Source organism: Labrus mixtus, chromosome 16 (assembly GCF_963584025.1).
Source record: "Labrus mixtus chromosome 16, fLabMix1.1, whole genome shotgun sequence".
NCBI classification, from domain to species: Eukaryota; Metazoa; Chordata; class Actinopteri; order Labriformes; family Labridae; genus Labrus; species Labrus mixtus.
The window spans coordinates 16,011,613-16,035,439 of record NC_083627.1 but is presented as its reverse complement, the minus strand read 5'-3'; the positions used below and the strand labels follow the sequence as shown (position 1 = coordinate 16,035,439).

General features: G+C 39.4%; 1 long non-coding RNA gene across 1 annotated transcript in view; it reads right to left on the bottom strand.

The window, feature by feature from the left end:
* LOC132990713 (uncharacterized) overlaps positions 1–23,827 on the bottom strand; it is a 45,933-nt gene extending 22,106 nt beyond the window's left edge. Inside the window, exon 1 of the long non-coding RNA XR_009676091.1 lies at positions 23,699–23,827. This is a non-coding gene — a long non-coding RNA (uncharacterized LOC132990713). The remainder of the gene's footprint in view (positions 1–23,698) is intronic.

Sequence of the window (23,827 nt, the reverse complement as noted above, 5' to 3'; positions counted from 1 at the left end):
CTCTGCTGTGTAATACTTCATAGACAGAGCAGTCAGAGCCAAATATTTCGCATTATTTGCTGATAATTAAGTATAGGGCAGTTGTTACATTACAATGTAGCGGACATTAGTATAAGATTATCAAAACATCAGAATTTAAATCTAAATTACTGAATAAAAATCTGTTGTAGTAAGTATAGAAAGGCTGAACTCTTACTGATGCACATATCGAGATGTTTTGTTGTCAGAAATAACAACTAGTAAGCAATGAAAACAGGCTGTTTGTTATCGTGTTCAAAGAAACATTGATCCGTCTTTGCCCTCAACACACTCCCTGACTACTTTGGGAGCTGCTGTTTTTCTCAGGGAGTAGATGTGAGTTCAGCTTTTGTGTAGCCAAGACAGACAATTCTGAAGATGACTCATATTTTGAAGGCCATAAACACTTTGCATGAACTCTTGACAGTCATTTCGGGGGTGTTTTGAATGCAACACAGATGCAGAGATCCGCCGTTCTTCAAAACTGCTCGAGTCTTCACTGCAGGTGTCGACTCTCCATTTGGGTCGTACCGACATCCGTCTGTGTCCACACGAACCCATTTGCAGAGCACATTACAGGCTCCAACGTCGAGCTGCTCATCCTTCAACCTCTCCATAATGACAGTGGTTGACTTTAACTGCAAGTGCAGAGTAAAATATTACAGAAAGGAGCCTGAACTAAATTAGAAGCAGGATATATATATATATATGTTTTTTTAAGTAGTCGGGAAAGGAACATCTCGCGTGTCAGGGGAACGTGAATTGCTTATCCACATGAACAGCATGTATTTATTTATTTTATTGTTTAAGATATGTTTTTGCTTTTATTAGATCAGACAGCTGAAGACAGGAAGTGTAGGGAGAGAGTGGGGGATGACAAGCAGCACAGGGCCAAGGTCGGAGTTGAACCAAGGTTGCTGCAAAGATGACCAAACTCTTTTGTACATGGGGCGCGCAGCATAACCGCTAGGATATCGAAACGCATGTATTGATCAGAACTATAGGCAAGCTAAGGCAATGGTTTATAAATGGACATGGAATTATCATTCATGATCAGATCTTTATCCTTTTCCTTTGGTTTGAGGCACGCAGCTAGAAAGTGTCTTTATTATCAAGGCGATCAAACCAATTCAAGGGTTAGAGACCCCTTAGAAATGAAAAATAGTTTTGAAAACTCATGTCTGACAAGAATTCTATTAGGATCTCAGCTTCAAATGGAAAGTCAAAAAGGTGTTTCAGAATAATTACCAAATTGACAAGACTGAATCACAAATGAAAATCTTTGTAAATGATCTGCCTATGCCATTATTGTGCTATTTGGAAACATTTCACACAAACAAGCTGGTCAAGGCCAAACAAAGGGACAAAGGTGTAACATTCATCACTAATGTTGGCTGTCATGTAATGCATGGCGTATGATCCAAAGACTGGTTAAAGTTCCTATACAATTAGAAAGCTGCTTTATATGATTGACAATAACTAAGAACATTTGAAGTCAAACAAGGTAACATGGGATTTTTCTGCTGTAGCAAAAGTGAAGTAGCTGACTTCCTCAAATATGCTCCAGTTCTTTCCTAAACTCAATCCGACAATTTAACCACATGCATTACCCTCAGGCGTGTTGTTGCAGGAGGAATGTAGCAAAAAAGAGTTGGCAGTGATTTGTTAAAATCATTGTCATTGAATAATTCAGTGATTGAATTGAAAGTATTGTCACACTTGGTAAGTAGGTCGGTATTGCTCATATTATGACTGGCTGTTAATCCTGTTGGATTATGTAGAACTAAACGAACATCCAACAAAAAAAGCATCCCACATAAAAGGCCAAAAACAACTTTTACTCAAGACGCTTTTACTGAAGCCAAAAAAAAAAAGTTCTCAGGAAACCTCCTTTTCAAAATGTTTGTAGATAGTAGGCAAGTGAAGTGAATCTTTATGGATAAAACCAAACCGAAAATGAAAGAGTTGCAAAATTTTACCTGACGGTGGTGCATAAAGGATCAATGGGTCTGAAAGCATTAGGTTTCATGCAAGAGACCATGAATACCCAAACTTAATTATACTCTTTAATGTAATTGTATGGACATCATGCTCCAGAGAGAATGTTGTAAGGACAAACTGACTAAACTGACATTCATTGATATCACCTTTCTTAGGCTGGACAATCAGTGCAGCAAATACATATCAGGTACATATTTTAATAAATGTTCAATTTCCTGTCAGAAAACACACATCCATTAAAACTGACTTAGCTGTCAAAAAAGGCCCTGCTATCAGGATCCCTGCCCATCATCAAAAACATGTCTGAAATGCAAATCAAAGCAGTAAACAGCTTTTTTTTTTAACTACAATCCTCCATAATACATCAAACAGTACATCCGCATCAAAATGAAATATTAGTGAGACAGTCTCTTCTCGTTGTAGAAGGGAAGTCTGCAGCAAAATAAGAGACTATATCCTTATTCACTGATCAAGCAAGAAATGAAGTAACTGCTTCAAAAGCATCCCCAAGATGATGTCTTCCCTGACAGCTCTTGTTCCAGTGATGAGGATTAATGATCATGAGACAGCTGGGCCACTTTGGCAAAGGGTGCGACACATAAAATAACAACAACCCATGCATTTAATTAATACTACAAATCGCTACCGATAAAAGATGTACAACATATGAAAGGTAGGAGAGAACCTTTGTCTCAACTATTGGTTTCAAAGGTTAGCAGATGTTTTCACTCTACTTATTTGTGATTTCACTTCACAGATGGACTGTGCAGTGTGCGCAGTTAGCTGCTCACTTTATTAGTTAAACAGACAGAAGGAAATATGCACAGAAATACGTTGGCAGCATTATGCATATTAATGCACGGCTCTGTGTTTGGCTTGTGCTGCTGATGTGCAGTTTCTAAGACGCTGTTCCAAGCACAGCTCTCTATTGTTCACAGAGGTAATGCTTTTTAGCTGCTCTCCTCTGAAATGGTAAAATGATGACTCTTAAAGTATCCTTTCTATAAAATAATAAGAAAAATTAAAGTAGTGCTGAGGAGGGAGTTAACTGGATGTCACATGATCCTCATACATATAAAAGAAAGGTAGAGCTGCATGTTTGTTAATTGTACTTTAAGGTTTGTTGCTAATTAAATAGGAAACATATCAACTGTGTCTCATTTAATATGTGCGTGCCCCTTCAGTTAACACTTCCCTCCCTTTCGCCTCACCATCGTCTTCTCATCTTTGTGTCTCTTCAGCCAACAGACAAGTTCAGTGAGGAGAGGTCTTGTTGCCAGGCAACAGCCCAGAGTGTATGATTAAAACTTTGATTTCCAATCTATCACCTGAGAGACTGATGTGGCTCCTTCCCTCTGATGCTCTGCAGAGCAGCTGGGGATGGACTCATGCATAGCAGCTCCACACTTGCCAAATGAATCCTTACTGTGAAATGAAACATTTGGTTCACATGGAGTCGGGCTACCTCATCACCAACCAGCTCCACATCCAGCTACACCTTCACAATGTCATTTTGCACCGTATTCCAAAGTTATGCCAACCGAACTTGGTCCATCTGGGGATTTTTGGTGGAATTAGTTTCCTCCGCTTGCATGTTTGAGTACAATATTTGTTATAGCTCTGCCGGTTTGGTCTTTTGTCCATTTGTGCCGCGGCTTCAGATAAAAGTAACTGCTGTTAGCGTACAAGACTGATAAAAGGAAGGACAAAAACCTAATTATTGTCTGCTTTGTTGAATGACAACAGCCACACTGATCGAGGTGTTACAACCAGGTTTCATCATTGTGATTGATTCTTTTATAGCTGGGACACTTTTAAGTTTTGAAAGACAATTTGAAGGAGGAATGGAAGATAAAGGCCATGGAAGTGAGTGTGTGTGAGAATGCATACACGGTGTGTGTTTTTGTGTTTGAGAGTGTCAGATTCCCAGACGAAGTGCAGAGCTAAGGCACCTAAACAGTTTGGCCCCTGGCAGCATAGTGAGACATGGATGACGCATTTATTCCTGGCAAAGGATGTCTGTGTAAAAAAAATGACAGGTTTGTGTGTATCTGTGTGTCTTCAGAATATATGTGTGTGTCAGAGCTATCCGAGTTTCATCTAAATGCTCCCCTCTGGCATCCATGGCATCCCAATAGGTGGGAAATCTAATCTAGAGGCCAAAGATGATAAGAAATGGTGGCACAGAGAGGAAGGGGTGAGACAATCGCATGAGATGCTGATCTTAGACGAGGAAAACAGGGAGGTGAAATGGAAGGCAGGAATGCAACATTTTGTACCTTTAGGAGACAGGTCAGAAATATATAGGCGCTCTGAGATTGAAGAGGGGGGGCTTGACAATGGCGACCATATCACAGGAGAAGATGGGAAAAGGGCATTGGAGGAGATGTGAAGTGTGTTGACATAAAAGGAGCATCTATCAGTTTGATTCTTGAACCTCAGTGGACAGAGGCTTTTTATGGATTCTGTCTTGAAGGACAGGTGGCAGATCAGATTCCAGAAGCAGCCAAGAAAACAGCTGTTGTCAGTGTTTCAACAGGTTGACATCTAAAAAGATAAAATAAGCAGATAAAGACTGAATACAAAAAGTCTTTACAAAAGCATAATGAAGCCAGAAAAAAAAACTATCACAGCATGTATCCACTAAAGCTAATCTGTAAAACTTGGAACAGATTGCCCTTTCAACACTCAACCAACCTGAACTCTTGAGCACCTACAGGGCTACATGGCCTTCACCAAACTGCAATGTACTAAAAGCTCCATCCGTCAAGTAGCTAAAATTAGCCTAAATATTAACATAAAGAACATCTTGTACTCTTACAGATCCCAGCCTCGCCAGTGAACACGACTGACCTTGCAAAATCAGCAAGGACCACCAGAAGCAGAAATGGGACATTTACTTACTCACTGATTTTGCTTCCTTGGCTGATAAGTAGCGATGTCAGCATTGACTAGTTCGTATCGTGAACATCAGAAATTAATGCATTCATTTTTTAATCATGATTGATGCTATTTTGTCCCTTAAGGTGCATCATGGGTAAGCCATTGCAATGTCTCCATGTAGACAGTGATGGGAAAGAACGACACTGCTTCATCTTTGAATGTCTCATTTCATTTAAAAAACACTTTATAGTTATATAGGTAATATCCACCTTATGACATCAGACAAATCCTTTTTTAATCAGTCGTTGAGCTATTTTCATTTAGTTTTTGATCTGTAACGAGTTCCCTTTTCATGGTTTAGTTAATGACTTAACCTTCAATCTATCAGAAGGTCCTTTCTCTATTTCAAAATAAAAGCATAACAAGTTTTACTTTTAAATGTGAAATAATGGAATTTCAGACATGCCATTAAAAATGTGCTAAATCACAATTAACTATTGAAATGTAGCAATCAATCCAGATTCAAAATTATAATTGTTTGACAGCCCTACTAATAGGTAAGCAGACTGCACTTTAACATTACCTTTCTAGTCTTATTTCCACTCATAGCACCTTACACTATATGCACACACTCGTATACTGATGGCAAAGGCTGCTATGTAAGGTGCCAACCTTATGTTGACCTCTTGTCCAAGCCATCCCATATGCAATCTCTCGATGATGACTTCACCCTCAAGAGTGATGTGGGGTTTCAGGGAACTCCAAGTTCATCGGACAGGCAGTGAACCACGAGGGTTTAGTTCAATCAAAAGAGTATGTGATTTATTTCCTCGTACTTCACAGGTTTCCTTTTAGGTTTTGTACGGCCATACTTTGAGCCAGCCTTTGCCAGTGCAATTTAATGGGTTTTTATCTCAAATCATCAATTACCAATGATTTGTCACAACCATTTTGCATCTTTGTGATTTAGGTTTGGACAGTGTCATACATATGCACATAAAAGTGTCTGTTTTCTTCCAGTCTGTATGTAAGTATGTGTTTGTTAGGTTAAGGCACAGAGAAAATGACATGCTTATAGTTCAGGAAAGCATCAAAGGGTATAGTCAACAATGTCAGGTTCAGTTTTTTGATACTTACAGGGTTGATACCCCCTGCATCTAAAGTAGACTTTAACCAACTTTAAACGTAACCACACACAGTTTTGTTCAGTGATTTATACTGCTGAGGAAGGTTAAGATGACACTATTCAGGCAGTTGCATTCTGTGCAGGCACATAAAGTGTTTAGTTTGTCTTTATGAGATAGTTATGGTGGCGGGAAAGCGTTGGTCTCTGACACCTTTTTAATGAATACATGCTTTCCAAACTGTAGTTTCAACTCTGGCTTTCTGAGGGACTAATCTGTTCTGTTGTGGGCTGATTTGGTTAAGTGGTCCAGCGTATAGCTTTCACATTGCTTACTCCCAGTATTTTCTCTGTTGGTTGCCTTTGTCATCCGTGGAGGAGTAGACACTGAACAGTTGGAGATGACACAGGCCTTAGGCAAGTCTGTGGTTTCAACTCAGTGAGGGAGCTCCCGAGAGCAGGACAAGGAAACCCTCAGCACCACAGGAAGCTGGAAGCCTCCAGGAGAGGAGTGAAGAGAGGAGGAGGAGGAAGAACGGCTGCAATTACTTCTTTCATTGTGTGTGTTTGACTGTTGTGTTCTATCTGCTCTCTGCTAGCGGGCACAAACGCGTACCTATAAACTTTTAAAGAACTGCCTACAGACTAAGATGAAAGAAAAGCTAATTCCGACATGTTCAAAGTCAACGATTTTCATATGTTTATAACAAAGTGTGTTGATTTAAAGTTTCTTGTTTACCAAAAGGTAAATGTCACCAAACTTCTATTTAGCGTAGCACCTCTGAGCAGGGATACTTCATTATCTGCACAGCTTTGCTACATGTACAGTAGAATACAACAGTGAATACATCAGTCTAAAGCAGGGGTCTCCAACAGGTAGCTCGGGAGCTACTGGTAGCTCGCGGGCAGGTTTTCAGTAGCTCGCCTATAGGTTGACCGACTGTGTTAAAAATAAAAATAAAAATCTGACGACGGTAAATGCACCTCTTCCCACTATTCATATATTTGGCCCATAAAAACAAGTATGAAGTACTAATGCTTTCTTGGACATTGATGTGAATTTAAGATTATTGATAAGCATTGGCTTATTGCAATTTCACACATGTACAAACAGTAGCTTAATTCAGCTGAGCTGTGTAAATAAATGCAAGCGATTTGATGCAAGTAGCCCTTGGCCACTTTCATTTTTTGAAAGTAGCTCTCAGATGAAAAAAGGTTGGAGAACCATGGTCTAAAGTAAAGACTAAGATTAAAGAGCAGTCTGGTCTTTTACTCTGTGATTATTCACATAACTCACCCAACACCTTTTTTTATAACATAAACTCCAGAGGCCATTACAAGCTGAGTGTTATGTACAGTTTGAAGGAAAAGCTGGTGAATGATGAAATAGATGAAATGGACTTAGCTGAGCCTTTGACCTCAATGAGCAATCATAGATAGTTGTTCTCATTACGTAATATAAACCTTTAGTCTTTGACCATTTTGACAACCAATATATTTTTCATTGTTTACTCATGGGCTGCTCCTCATGTGTCTTATTATCGATTCCTCACTCCTGGATCCTCGCTTCAAAGAGGTGTCGTTCCATTCCACCATGTTGAAGGACGTCTCAAGTCTCAGCTCTGAGGAGCGAGGATCGAGGAAACATGACATCAGCCTTCCTGTAAGTATTTTTACTGATAGAAATGCCCCTCTATCGAATATCAATCATTGATTGGACGATGCAGCCGATCGTACTTCAGTAAAATGTATCTACATTAGAGGAGTATAATAACGGAGAAGAGACGGACATTAAAAAGACAATAAATGGACACAACAGCTGAGCGATGATCAGCTGATGGCATCCTCAAAAACGGTGGTCGAATGTCTCTTAAAACATATTTCCTCTCTCCTCTGCTTCGTTTCCTCGTGTCTCTCCATGTATCCCTGGTGGGAGGGACCAAGAAGCAAGTGGAGGAAACGAGGATGCTACTTAAGAGACACGAAAAGCACCCATTGTGTAATATTTATAATGCAACAATAAACCAGTGCAGAGCTTGATCCAAAAGTTAGAAATGATGCCACCTTAAACATATATATATATATATTTTTTTTTTTTTCTGGAGCAGTGGACTCCGAAGTGCTATAAATTCCTCATCTTGGCCACAAAGCTGGCTGTATTTGCCCACACTCTGTAGGATCATTGAAGTCAAAGGTCAAGATTGTAGGTGGTTAGAAATATATTTATTGATTATTGTATAAAATGTTTGGTTTGCATGTGTAGTCTTTTAGTGGTAAAATATGTGACCCACATGTTCTATATAAAAGGTTGCTCTATAATCTTCCCCTTCCCAGTCTCTTTTAATGCATTATTAAATCTCGCAGTGTGGCGGGTAGTAAAATAATCAACTACATTAGTGTCCTCTGGGTGACGACTTTTGATTGGGAAACTATAGTAGCTAAAGTTTCATGAGAAAGAGATGCTGCTGCATTTAAAAACTTTTCTTCCCTGAGCCTGGTTGGAATTTTTTTCCTAGCAGATTAAGAAGCAGTCACTGACCACTAGCTTTAATTAGAATATCACAGAGGGGTGTCATGTAGCCTTACAATTATACAGTACAATAAAAAGGCTTGGAAAGCAAAGCTGTTGGCTCATCAGGTTTAAGTGTTTCAAGAGGTGCTGTGGAGTAAATCAACTGACGGTCCGCAATCATTTCACGAGCACAATAAAATACTGTGTGGATTCATTTTATGCCACCACAATTAAACTGCGACTTTAACAGGTGAGTAGGATTATTTCTTTCCTTCATGCATAGTGCCTCAAATACGTCATTATCTCTTGTTTTTTTTTAAAGCTGTCTTAATGCTTCATGCAAAAATAGCAACGAACATGGCAAGTAACGTAAACAAAGAACCTTTATCAATTACAATTTTGTTGCTGCTCTGGTACTCATTAAGCCAGAAACAAAATGGAACAAAGATAGAGTTTCTTATAATTTTTTTTCTGTTGGCTAAGATTCTCTGATTAAATATTGAGCAAGTGTTGAGCAATGTCTAGAAGGAAAAAAAAACAAGACTTTTCTGCTACTGGAAATCCTGACCGCCTCTGTGCCTATCCTTTCTGCAGACCTACAATTTCATTTAGGGAAAATAATGATGAAATGTCAAGTCTTGTCAAGTCAATTTTATTTATAGAGCCCCAAATCATAGCAGAAGTTATCCCAGGGCACTTTTCATATAGAGCAGGAGTAGACCATACTCTTAAAACGTGCCTGAGGCAACTGGGTGGATTGAAGGGGTGTTCACTCACACTTGTGCCGAATTTGAGTGGGTGTGCTGCTGCTGCTGCTGCTTCATCCACTCTGGGGCTGACTGGTGTGATTGAAGTGGAATGACGAATAGTTTGATTTTACAAATGTCTGAGAAGCTGAACAAAGCACTGAATCCAGCGGGCGTCAAACCCTCTGGGATTGGTGTTGCGTGTTTATTTGACCAGTGCAAAAAAAAAAAAAAAAACAGCTGGCTGGGAGCTATTTCATTAAAGAGAGTGTAGTTGATTGCATTTTCTCCAGCACTCTCTGAAGTGCCTAAATGGAACTGTAGTCATCGCCTCATAGCCAACACTAGATGCTGCTACAAGTCTCCCTAAAGCCTATCAATTTTGAGACGGAACATTTCAAAATCTCGAACCAACCATCTACTTTTTAAGACCTACTTATAAAAAACTTTAAAGTATTTCTCTAACATCTAACATCTCTCAGTAGTGTCTGGACTGCACTCAATCTGTCATCAACATTTAGATGCCAGAGCAGCGAAGAGAGAGACAAGTAATCACAGTTTGAAGGCAATTGAGAAATCAAATGTATGGCTTTATTGATGTGGCTATGGCCATGTGAGAGCAGTGTGAACACATCGAGCTGCGTCTCTCTAAGTTACTACTTCTGCTTATCAAATGTAATATACGCCAGAGTGCAAATTCAGACAGGAAATGAGAGAATGGAGGACAGTTCAGCTGCATATTGAGGTTCCTCGGTTTGCATTTAAGCTAAATCTTGAAATTGCAGGTCATAAAACATGTTCAATCTCCTTACTCAGATTCATTTTGAGACACAGTTCACAAACACATAGGCCTGAAAGCACAGACAGGACCTGCATTCATGTCACAATGAAGGGGCTTCACAGAGAATGGCGCCCAAGGAATTTGGGGTTCAGTGCATTGCTCGATGGTAATTTGGCAGTAACCCGGGTGTGAACCTGAACCTCTACAGCCTCAAGTCCCAATTCCATGCTTGGTCTGTCAGGGACAGGCGACTCTCTAGCTCCCAACCCAAGTCCGTACAGACTGAGTTACCGCCACCCTCGCCCAAAGAACATCTGGTGTCTCTGTTACACTTCACCATCTATGTCTTTGACAGGGAGCAAGCCCCGCAGTGTTTCTCCACTTTGCTTTTAAAGATTAATGGATGAGCACACTGTGTACAGTACTGAAAAACATACAGTTCCCGATAAAAAAAAATGTAAGAGCAAACATGGTGAATACATGGACAAGCACAATTAATTACCTCACATTATTATTGAACAATGGCGATAAAGTCTCACATTGCAAGAAATGCCAATACATGCGAAAATATTCATGAAAAACAAATCAATATAGTCTGCCTGAAAGCATTCTCAAAACTGTACGTTCATTGAATTGTTCCTTGGAGGGAATCCTAGTGATGGACAGCAACCCGAGGAAAAAATGTCAGTTGATATTGACCTTGATAGTCAAAATGAATGAAGGCAAAATAACTAATTCTGCATTGGGGTTAAAGGGGTCTTTGATACCACCAGGGGCCAACATGTTTTTTACATGAAACCTTTTTTTTGTGCTACTTTTTGAGTCTCTCCCCACTGTTCTTTCATTACAATAACTCAAATAAGACTTAGCTACAGGGATTTCTGGCAAAATACCTTGGATCAGCTGAATTTAATTAAAGATGTCTTAAATATACCCTAATCTCCATAAATAAGTGCATGTTTTATGGATTCCTTATTTATAATTTATCTGCCCCCCAACTTCAAGGGAGGGAGGGAGGGATAACAAGTACTGAAAATCCTCATCAAGAATTAACAATGGGCTCATCTGTCATGTTATTGACCTCACACAAAGCTGATTACTTCCCTTGGACGCCGTCTCATTTCCTCTAAGTCGTGTACTGTGTGGAAAAAACATGAGCTGAATTCTAACTGAAATTATAGGGTTATAAGTTCAAACTGAGCAGGAGACAATAGCAGGTGTTTTTAAATGATTGGGTTCAAGGTGCATGTTAAAGTAATACATTTATAGTTAGGGTTTTGTGTTTAAATTCTAGAGCTTAAATAAAGCATAAATATCAGTTTGAGTTAGAGTTTGACAAAGTTAAAGTCTGCTTAGGAAATGTGTAAGCAAATGTAACTTCTCCTAGACAAGAGTAGATTAGCATGTAGATACAGTGCATAGTCCAATATTTAAATAAATATATGTACTGATAAAGATAAGATAGCCTTTAGCCCTAGTTACACTACTGACCATATGTATTTCTAAACTTAAACCCATGATTGCCTGATATGCTGTTCCCGTGTGTGATTTCATGCGACATTCCCCAGTGGTACAAGCAAAAGAGACATGTTAAACTAAGACTCATGATAAAATGATGAAGGATGCTACAATGGGGGATGTTTTGGAACAAGAGATGACAGCGTATATACGTCTGCAATGTTAATGCTACATGGGAAAGGAAGTATTTGCTAGAAGTAATTTAATGCTAACCCAGAGCTACTCCAGAATTCACAAGATGTTGGTATCTGTTTCCAGAGGACTATATCGTCGTCAGACAATGAATGCTGATGGGTTCTGAGATTGCTACCAAACCATTCAACCTCTGTACCTTTTCGTAAAGACTGGGAAAAAGTCCTGTCTTGAACAGGCTGTGTACAAGGGGCATATCATTAGAGCCAATCATTTTGTTATATGATTTAATTCAGAGAGCCTCCAGTGACAGAGTGTGAAGGAAGAAAGGGTCACTTTGGATTTAAACTGAAACTTAATCTGATTTTGCATAAAATGTAAGCAGAATTTGTTTTGGTTTATTGTTCATTTAGCCAAGTACTTCTCAAAGTATGGGGAAGGCCCCCCTGGGGGAGCACAGAGGCATTACAGATGTGTGGCCAACATGTACTGTAGAACGCAGTGTTTCTCAGCTAGACGGACTGCCCTGGTATACAGTATATTATCCACCCGCCCTTGTAATTTCCCAGCATGATCAGCATTTAAAACCAATGAACCAGTAGGTGATCGATTTGTCCCTCGCTCTGTACCCTCACATACATGTTACAGGTCTGTATACTCTGCAGGTGACCAGAAAGAGAGAGAAAAAGAGAGAGATGTCTGCTCCTGGTTTTGCTGTATCTTGATAACAAGCACATGATGTGATAATTGCTGTGTTGTACAAAGCCATTGAAGGCTCAGTTTAGAAAAAAAAATACAAGTAAGTTTGAAAATCCGAAATCCACGGTTTGCAAAATCCATGCAGATATGCAATCTGTGGGCAAGGAAATCATTAACAAATCTGTGAGCTCAATGAGATCCATACTTCGGCTGATACTATTAAAAAATCAGAGTTATATAACAGAATATTGAGGACGATGTCAGTTGCAGCATATCAGCGCTATCTCTCTTGTTCAGTGTATTGAACTATTACGACCCTCTTGTTTAAGTTTAAGACCCAGTAACTGTTTACATTTTTTATGGTTTTTCCCTGTTACCAGTGTAAAAACAAAGCTACAGCTTAAGACATTCGGCACAGCTATAGTGTACTTGTAGAATATGCAGAAAACTGCGGGCACACTATTCTTGTGTGATCAACACTAAAAGAGATTTGAAAATGACAAAAGGGACAAAAAAGTCTAGCTCCATAATCAAGGTTGTGCAGAAAAGCACAAATTGGTGCATAATAATTGAACCAAATGCAGGAAAGTAAATGTTTGGTTTTAAAAATGTTCTGGGGTGACTTTCAGACCCCCCTGGTCTAACCTGGTGGGGGCGACTATTAAACAGCAAATTGATCACTTTTAATGCCATTAACCAAGATGCCCTGTTAAATCTGGCACCATTAGTCATCATGTTGTTCAGATTAAGGGGTGCAAAGTATATTCCTCTCGCAAAGAGGGGCATGGCAGAATAAAAGTTTGTTAACCACTCAGGGTTAAAATTAGGGAGCAGAGTGCTCCTGTTGCCATGGCAACGTGTCTTTAGAAACAGGGTTGTTTGCAGAGCTCTTTTCCAATCTGGCTGTGAAGTGGGGTGTAGCAGTTTGTAGTGGAGCCTCCCTGTCGAGCGTTTTTTTTTTTACCTGACTGACTGAACAGGCCCTCACTATGTCAGAAAAGTCACAAGTAGTGTAGCTGCTGGGTCAGGCCATTTGATGACAACAATGAACCTGTCCAAAAGTTTCCTGTAATGTTGACATGTCCCTGTTAGCTCTGCAACATCTGACGGTTTGTGATGCTATTAACTGTTCTATGTGTGAGAATAGCAAGACAAATGTTACAATATCTGTATCAATTAGTGATCCATTGCATTCATGCACTTTATCAATTTATTTTTTAAATGTTGATTTTTGGGCTTCTTGTGCATTTATTTATAGACACGGCAGTGGATAGACTCAGAATTTGGGAGAGTGAGCGTGGAATAACATGCTGGAAAGTAGCCACAGGTCGGATTTGAACCCAGGCAGCGCACTTGGAGGACCAAGGCCTCTGTACATGGGGCGGTTGACTAACCACTAGGCGACGGGCATCCCCAATGCATTTTGGCTAATGTCAAAACTGAGTTGTAGATGTTGTGAGTCAATATTGACACATCATCCTCTTTCTGGTTACATGACACCTAAACTGCCTTCACAACAATTTAATATAACTTGTTTCCCAAGCATCACTCCACAACCTTGGAACATTCAGTTTTTAGCATTTTAAGACTATAAAACTATAAGACTATAAAAATGACACAAATTATGAAATTATTATCACAGTGGTTGCTGAACAATCTACTGTGGATTAACCAACTAATGGTTGCTACTTGAGATGGATTAATCAGCAAACAATTCCCTCTTTTGTCTGTATATTTTACATGTTTTATCTTATACACTAAAACATTATATTGAAACATTTGATTTCGAATTAAAATATTGGTAAAAAAAAAAAAACCTATTGAACAAATATTTCAAGATTACTGTGTATGTTTTGCAGTGCTTTAAAGGTGGATGAATGGAGTGCTAAAAGCTACGAGAGATGTCATGAATAGCAGGGATAAGAACAGTCACACACTTTGCAATTCACTTCAATAATTTCAAGCTATGTGCTCATGCATGTATACCGTTTGTATGCTCACACATACACATGCGTGCTTGGTAACGTGTGGGTGCGTGAAAGTGAAATGGTACGCACCCTGATTGTCCAGAGACTCAGAGACTGTTTAGAGGGTGTAGAGTTTCTGGAAGAAGAAAAAAAGACAGTGTGTCATGAGTCCTTGGTGGAGCAGACTGTCTGGTTGCTGAACCCTGAGTATCTACGATGTACCTCATCTGAAGATGCAACACAATAAGTAACACTCGGAGTCCATGTACAGTACATGAATTCAAGTGAATAATTGATATACTATTTTAAACCATGCTTACCATGACCATTAAATATCATCCTGACCTTTGTTAAGAGAGACACATTTGGAACTATGAAATACAAGATGTTGAATATAATTGTATAACTATGTACTAGTACAAGTAAATCAATATATATTTAATAAACATGAAATGCAATACTTAGTAAACAATAAATAGCAAACTTCAAGTACCATATCTTATTTACTCCTGCCAGGATGGAGTAGACTGCCGAGATAAACGAAGCCACAATGCAACCCAGAGACCACTTTATACAGAAGCCCCAATTCAATCTCTGTAGACCTGGGAGAGGACAAACATCCATGATAACAAAACCTCAAAGACAATTTCAAATATTTTGACAGGTATCTGCATCACTCAGAAGCTCTACAACTACTCCAGTTATACTTTTTCATGATGCTTGAGATGTCTTGTGTGAAGCACTTTGAATTTCCTTGTTGCTGAAATGTTCTACATAAATAAACTTGCTGTACCTTGCCTTGGCTAACATTAAATCCTCTCACAAAGACAGTGGGTCTGGTTAAGCCTCCAATACAAACATCAAATACGGTTGGGGTTTATGTTCTACAAATCGAGCTTTATCACACCAACAGTCTTCAATGGATCCAGTGTGTTGGTGAGCTGAAAAGTTATTTGAGTATTATATTTTAACAATAACTCTGAGTCATGACTGTCTACAATGGGTGTGACACCTGAGTCCCACTGTCTATGATGCTTTCCGAGTCCTATCTTCAGTTTGTTGACATCGCCAGGACGGCCGGCCAGCTCATCCCCTCGCGTATAAAAGTTGTTTAATTGAGGGACTAGAGAAAATAAGAATAACATACTGTACTCACTGCTTAACTGTGTCTCCAGATCACAGTCATTTCGGGTAAATTTACATGCAGTGTGAAGATACGAGCATGATAAAGATTGCTAGCATTAGCATGCTAACACAACAATGCACCGTGAGTTGTTTTGGTTTCATGCTGGTGCTTAAGAGCGACATCTGCTGGATCAAAAAAATAATAAAGCCTTTAAGATTTTCATAAGTTTATATCAACATACCTGCTGGACAATGGTCTAATCTCCTGCAGAAGGAAACAAGGTTGGAAATATCTTTCCATCATGGAGTAAAAAAAACAACTTTTGTCCAGATGTTCAACTCCAGTCAAAAATATACCCTGTCAAAAAAAGCTTTGTGCCATCAAAATAAGTTGCCCTTGTCCAGGTCAAGCACAGAACGTTTCAATAGGGAGTTCACCTGGGGAGACATGACAAGGAGCAGGTTTCAATTTGTATTTTATCCACGTGAAGAATCCATTAGAATTGCAGGCTTTAATACAATTCCTTGATGGAAACTATCTTTGCAACTGTACATTTACATTTTTGTGACAGTGCCAAAGGTGCCCTGTCCAAGGACTGACTCCACCAGTTAGAGATGATAGATCTAGGACAGAGCCACATCCCGTTGGCTAACTATGCATCCTGGGCAGGATGAGCCATAAGAGGGTTTGAAACCTGCTGCTTGGGTCTCAACGCTAAAAGGAGAACAGCTAAGGATGGATGTGGACTAAACATTATGACTACTTTGAGTCAAAACCACAGTACAACACCATAACATTTCTGTCTTAAGATACATTTCTTTAAAACTAAGTATATATTGTGGAACTTATGAGATCAACTCAAACACTCAGGAGGGTCATATATGGTGAATTATTTTTACTGATAAGTGTAGTCCCAAGACCAGGGATCAATCATAAACATAAAAAGACTTACCAGAGTGGCTGCTGATGGGATAACTTGGTAAGTTCTCCCCAAAATTAGCAAATAAACATAATGAAAACAAGTTCTTACAAGCCTGATGGTGCTTCAAAATCAACAGTTGATTGAAGAAACTGTCTAAATGGGTCTGCACTCCTTAAAATTGCTAATCACGCCCTTTAGTAAAGCCTGTTTTATGCCTCCTACAGACTATGCAATTGTTGCAATCTTCTAAGATTATTGCAAGCCAAACTGTGCAACAGAAATATCATAATGTTTGATACAGCAGGCATGTACATGCCTGTGAACTGCATGCTGCAAGGAACACACTGTGTCATTAGCATCATCAGTGTGAGCCTGAGGTTGCCATGGTGGTCAGCAGAAAGCGAGCTCGGGCCATAGTGGCGTTCATGTGCAAATAAAAAAATAAAAAAAGAGGAGCAAGAGAAAATGCGGACATGGTTTTGGTTAAGAAAAAGGGTCCAGTGTTGCAAAGAGAGCTTGAAGTAACGTTATTGTTAGCATACATTTTCGACAGCTTTGGTGCCTGTGCAGTTGCTCTGATTGGTGCATCGATTCATGCTGCATTTGTATTGGTTGGTAGTTGTCATAGATCGTCAAATATTTCACATTGTGAGATAATCTTCCTAAGTTGATATCATTGAACATGCAGTCGCATGAATGTGAGATCAGTCATCTTTGATCCTCTCTCACAGTTTTTTTTTTTATTCAACCTTTATTTAACCAGGTTGGTCCCATTGAGATTAAAAACCTACGGGAGACCTGGCCAAGACAGGCAGCAGCAAAAACACAAAGTTACAGACGGAAATACAAAGAGAGACACAGTACAATTTACAAAGCACAACATTTTGGATTAAAATAGAACCATCCATGAGTCATATCTGGGACTCAGTTGTTCAAACAGCCAAGCTAAAACATCGACATCCTATAGAATCTGATTCCACGTCTTTCATTTTAGATTTAAAAACAACACATGACCACCATTTTGGGACACGACCACAGATATCTCAACTAAATGAAGCATCATGGAAAGGCCAGTTACAAAACTGTTTGGTACATGGATTTAAATGTTGAACTTTGCCCTTAAATGGTGACAATATTTTGACACTTTTCTCTGTGTAATAAATTGTCATGTCTGCCCTGACATGCACAACTAGGGGCTGGTATGTGGGAGCCAAAATGTTCAGTCTTGTATATGACCATTTAAGTGTCATTTGTTTTGGTACTGTCTATTGATAGGTGTCGCTGTATGAATGAAGCTCAGTTATATCACTGTCCAGGTCAGGTGTGTGATCCAGCGAAAGGTTTCTGACCACAAAGCGCGAGGTGTATAGGTAATGGGCAGTTTTATGTTTATTCCCTGTCATTGTTGAAGACATTGTTGACATTGGGAGATGAATAAAATTAACTATTTTGAATGCAAATCATTCTGGCAGCCTATCTAATGTTGTCTGCTACCTGCTTTGATGGCGCGTCAGTCAGTTCTAGATCAGGCATATTTCAGTGGCTCTGTATTAGGCTGATCTCCTTTAATAATTGGTATCTACTAAAAAAGAAGACTTAAAGTTGCAAATGTGTCACTAAGTTAGGGAAAAATGTCACCTCTTGCTATTTGAAATATCAGCATTTGCTGTAAAAAAAAATAAACCCTTTTCAAGAATTAGTCTGAAGTCCTATTTTGGGTCCGTATTATATTGAGTGACATATCTGGCCCTTTAGCTGCTTAAAGCTATATTTCATTCACTATGCTATTGCACAAAGTCTACCGTGTGTTCCCCAGAGCTTTTATTTCTTTATTTTTATGCTAGAAAATTGCCGAGTGCAGAATAACGGTTAGAGAGTGATGAGAAATAAACAGAGTTGTGAGCTAGTCAGTTAAAACAAGCTGAAACAGAAGCAGAGCTGTAGATATGATGATGATTTGGTTCTTCACCACCACATTTGATACCCTATTAATATGAACAACTATTATGCTTTGAGGGGTGTGACATGAGGCTTACATTTTTTTCCACTGTTGGACCTCAGTCCCCCAATGTAAAACTTAAAGTATGATAGAACAAGGACAACAGAAGGACTGCATATATCAGACATGAAAATATAAATGCCTGTTCAAAATATGTTTAGTATGAAATAATGAAAATATAAACATTTCACTGCCTCATCAGCGACTCCTTGTCCACTGATTTGTTATTAATTACCCAAATAAAAACACAAATGTGCTAATTAATCAATTTGACAGTCACACATGGGAAGCCTGCTTGATCCATTCAAGTCGACTACAAAAGGAGTAATAGGGAAAGAGGAAGTGTTGACTCTGATTCGGTTTCTACGCTTGTGCATCTCCTCCTGATGAGCGCTGGTTATTATTATCCCATCATGCCACAGAGCCCTGACAGTTCCCTATTAGTTATTGTCCCATTGTTATGAGCCAAGCACGGCAGTAATTGGAGATTCACAGTTGATCGTTATCACAGAGCTTGGATTTTCTTTTTACTCATCCATTATGTAAGATAATGAGAAGTTTTTTTTCCTCATTCTGAGACTCAAAGGACATTATCAGTCTGTTATTTCTTTGCTTTCTTGGTTTATAAAAGCATAAAGACGGGCTGAAGGGATTAGCACTCTTAATTTTGTTTTTTTATCAGTACAAGTTTGAAATTTAAGAAGTGTCATGACTTAAAACGAAGATGCATGGAATAATTTTATGTTGATTTGAGTGTATCTCCATTTTTGCATGGCTCATAAAAAAACAGAATTCCTGCAGGCTAAAGAGCATGTCCTAAAGAAACCCCTGTGATATTTTCCCATAATTATAGTGAGCTGGCCTTTCTGTGGTGCTTCCACTGAAGTAAGTAAGCCAGCCCCCTGCTGACAAATTCAACTGACAGAGCAAATATACACTTCCTCTCATCATTCAATCCCTTCATCCTTGGTCCAAGGTCTTCTGGGACAGCAGAGGGTGGATTTTGCCAGATATTAGCCAAGGCCCAGGCCAGTACACTGGGGGGATTTGCGAGGGTAAACCTCTTGCTTTGATGTCTCCTCAAATATCCCAGCTTGACACAGTAAAACAAGGAACAGCATGCAATTGAGTGGAGTGATCCAAAAGAGTTACCCTTCTGACCTTGCTACCAACACATACAGGGGCAGTAATTACTCAAGGGGTAAAAAAAACAATTCAATCTAATCTCTGGGTTATGATAAAAATAAATGTATTAAGTGCGGGATACTACCCTTATGAGTAACACACAAACAGGAGCATTCTTGCAAAAAGCAAAAACCAAGACATTCATATTTTTCCTGATTTAACACCACATCAACCTGCTCAACGTGTAATGACTACATCTCGTATTTCTCAATGCACACTGCCTCTCTGACAGAAAGTCCAGGAAATTGTTTGCTCATAAACTAAATTGAGATGGGGACATGGTTAGTCCCAAATGATCTTTGCAATAAGCTGTTCCATACTGATTTTTTTTCTGCAGCGTAGTAAGCTTCTTCATTATCAAAAGCAGGAACATGGCTGCCGGACACCTTGGTAATTGGGGAAAGCTGTCATTTGAGGTAAAGACGGCTGAGCGTTCAGCTGTCAGTGTGATGTGTCAGACTGCATGGTGATAAAAGTGACAAAGCTAATTGTCGTCTCGAATCCTCAAGCTCAAAGAAACTCCAGAGACCTGTAAAAAAGCTCTTCTCTTCCATCCTTTCTTCAGAACTTCTCCCCTTTGATATTAAAAAGGCCTGAGGGAGACATTTGGGTGGCAGAGTAGAGGAGAACAGGAGTAAAACTGATGTTGACGTTACACTGGCTGGGAAAATACGAGCGACTCAGATTTAGTTAAGAAAAATTAGCTTGCTATCACATCGACTCATGGGCGCAATGATGGAGTATCTGCAATCTGATCGGAGAATTTACCGGAATTCACAGAAGCAACGATGCACATAAAGAGATTGCTCAGTGAGCTGGATCAGCAAGCCTCTTTTAAGCAGTTCAAGACCTAACGCAGAGAGAAACCAAACACAGCATTCCACTTGGTATTAAAAATGACCCTCTGATGAGGATAAACCATTATTCAGTGCAAATTGAGCAGAATCTGATTTTAATCTGATGAGGAGGCAATCATAGAGAACGCCTTGAGTTCATTAGATGGCAGCATGTTTGATTTATCTGCCTGGAAACAAAATCAATGGCTTCTTTTTGATCTGCATCGTCAGTTGGTGATAAAGTGGAGCGGCCATTATGTTAATCCTCCACATTGACTTGCGACCAAAAAACACTAAGGCCATGAACATTTTTTCAAGTCTGGTCCTGAGGATGGAGGGGCTAACAGGCGGCTGTGAAGGAACACTCTGGGGTCAGCAACTTGACAAGGTTTGATTAATCACCGTGGGAAACCTGGTCGAGAACAGGAGTGACTAATGACCCATGTATGGCTGTTGATTTAATCAATCAAGAAAAGGCTCTTACCTTGGCGACACACAGCCAAAAACACACACACGGACACTCACTCCCTTGCACCAGCAGGAGTTGTCATTAAATATTATGTGTGCTATAAAGTGCTCTCTAGAAACCACCGGGCAGTTTTTTTTTTTTTTTGCAACACAGGACATTTCTACGGTGAACTGGATTAATCAAACAAACCCATTAAAAAAATGACCTGAAGAAGAAACAAGGGACTTCTCCATATCTGTATAAAAGATAACATCAAGGCATTTTCTCAGCAGGCTATGAGTTCTTCTACAAAATTGGTCTGCAAGGCATTTGTAGCTGGTGTTATTGATTCAACTGGAAATGTAGTTCTGGAGGCGTACAGATACTGTCAGAATATAAGAAATGTGCAAATATGAAATGCAGAAAGCTCCAACTGTTTCATGAACATAATGATTGAGATCAACAATAGGTTATTTTGTAAGTTAACTACAGATATTTTGGGCTTTTGAATTCATATTGCTGGACTCCTGTTGTGTTTTGAAAATCTTGTTTCGCTAAAATCAGACAAAAAAAATAGTACTTATGTTTCAGCTGGAAATCTACTTCAAGGTTTCCTAACAGTCACTGTTTCCATGCATTCATATTTTGACCTTAAACAGGACATAGAACAAACGTCAGATCACTGCTCCAAACTGGCTAATTTTTCAAGATCAACATTTGAGTATTTCAACCTAATGAAGACTTCCATTGCTTATCGATATTCGGAATGACTGTAGCAGGCCAATAGAAGGGGTCAAGTCACAGGTCACTAAGCTACACCCAGCAGTGTTTCTTTACGCGTACTGCTTGGTTGCACTGGTACGATATTGGTTATTTCATAAAGCCTTAAACTAACCCCAAGCAAAGTCACATCATTCCCTTCACTAGATTTGTTGCACAAGAAGGTCTAGTAGATTGCCTCAGATTCATTCAGACATCAAAGGTCACTGAAGAAAAACTGACCTTTTTCTGAAATCTTACTTCAAATGAAAGGTCTAAGCTACTGTAAGGAACTCTGTGTTCATTTTAACGACCCCTGTAGTCAGATTGGTACTCTTTATATCATGAAGCCAACTGTCTTTGTCAAATTGTAAACAATCTTAAATCAATTTTTTTAATTTACTGTAGGCAGTTTTAAAGGTGCACAGTCCTCTCTGTCACTCACTCTCAATGTTTAAGTAACCTGGTATTTTAATACAATCTTCCTTTGAGAATTAGTTATTTCTATTTAGTGAGTAGGGAATTACATGGAGCCATAAGTTGGATATGAACCCAGCCTGCCTTCTTCAAGGACAACGCCTTCTCTTTATGGGGCGTGCAAACTAACCACAGGGCCACAAGTGTCCCTTTTTTTAAAAAAAACTATTTTTGCTATATCACCAGTATCGTTTGACTCCGGGTGAGGGGAGATAGACCCTGCCTGAGTCAAGGTGACACTGCTGAGCAAATACCAGATTGGTCCAAGAAAGCAGGTAACAGTGCACACATGATAATAACTTGAGCACACAAAATTTCACAAAAAGTCTCTTTTTGCGATCTCTCACATCCAATTCCAAAACAATGAATTAAAAATACAAACTTTATTATTAGAAAAAGACAATGAATCAGTAAAATATGGAAATATGAATAACTTTTTTTAACCCTAGGTAATTGAACTGTTGCTGTGCTGGCTGGCCTTATTCTTGAAAGGGTGTGGAGTGGAAGCTGTGAAAAGTCTAAAATGGAGGATTTAGCAACTACTGGCTTGATGTTTGGATTGTGGTGGAAGCTATCCCCTGCTATCTTGAGCTGTCTAAGTCAGCAAAGTATGTAAGAAATATCATTTTGGCTATTTCACTGCTGCAGTTGGAAAAAGGATAACATTCTCCTTTTACATGCAGATCTGTTGAGGCGTGCAGATTACTGCTGTCAGGGTTTGTAATCAGGATTGGAGAGTGGGGCTGCTTTCACACCCTCTTCGTAAGGGTAAACTGGAGCATTGTTTAAAGGAAGTATGTGCAACATTTTAAACTGGATACAGCAGAAATCAAGTAAATCCTCTGTAAATGTCTCTCTGATTCATGACTGTCTACATTGAGTTCACATGATGTTAACATGGTCGGAACTGCCTTGGGTATAAAGCTGTTTTAGTCAAGGACTAGAAAAAAGAAGAGTGACACAGCCTACTCACTGCTTATTTGGATGTCACGTACGTGTCTTTAGATGAATTTATGTGCAATATGAAGCTACACGTGAACTAAAGTGTGCTAACATTAACTTGCCAACACAACAGTGCAGGCAACAGGCAATTTCAGCTCGAGCAAAGGCCAATGAGCCACTTCCACTTAACGGTGCTTAATTATGGTGCGTTCTAATTCATAGCTCCTTTGTGCGAACGCGATTGGAGAGGGGTTGGAGGTGTGTCGCTGGAGGAGAGCGGAGGCTTCAGAATAGCGGCGGTGTTGCCAAACAGAAGTTTGTTTTGGTTTAATGCTGGTGCTCAAGGGGCGACATCTACTAGATCAAAATGTCACACATTTGTCCTTTAAACAAACAAATATTATGCAATGTGTGATCAGTTGATCCTAACACACATACAGTCAGTTGCACTTACAGCCCTTAGCTTTACATACCTACATACTATAAATTTTCAGATTACGATAGCCAACTAAAATCCCGAAAAAAGACACCAACAAAGTGTTATAACAAATACCTAACCAGCAGCCTGTTAACATTAGACATCACGTTAAAAACTCAGCATGTCAGATGTAATTTCAGTCTTACCATTGAAGATTGTCCATCATTTGTCCAGCGGTGGGTACTATGGATGGAAAAGCAATGACCTGCCTGCATGGAGCCCTGTACAAGGTTCAGGAACACATGACCATGCTGCATTACTCCTAAAGACCAACT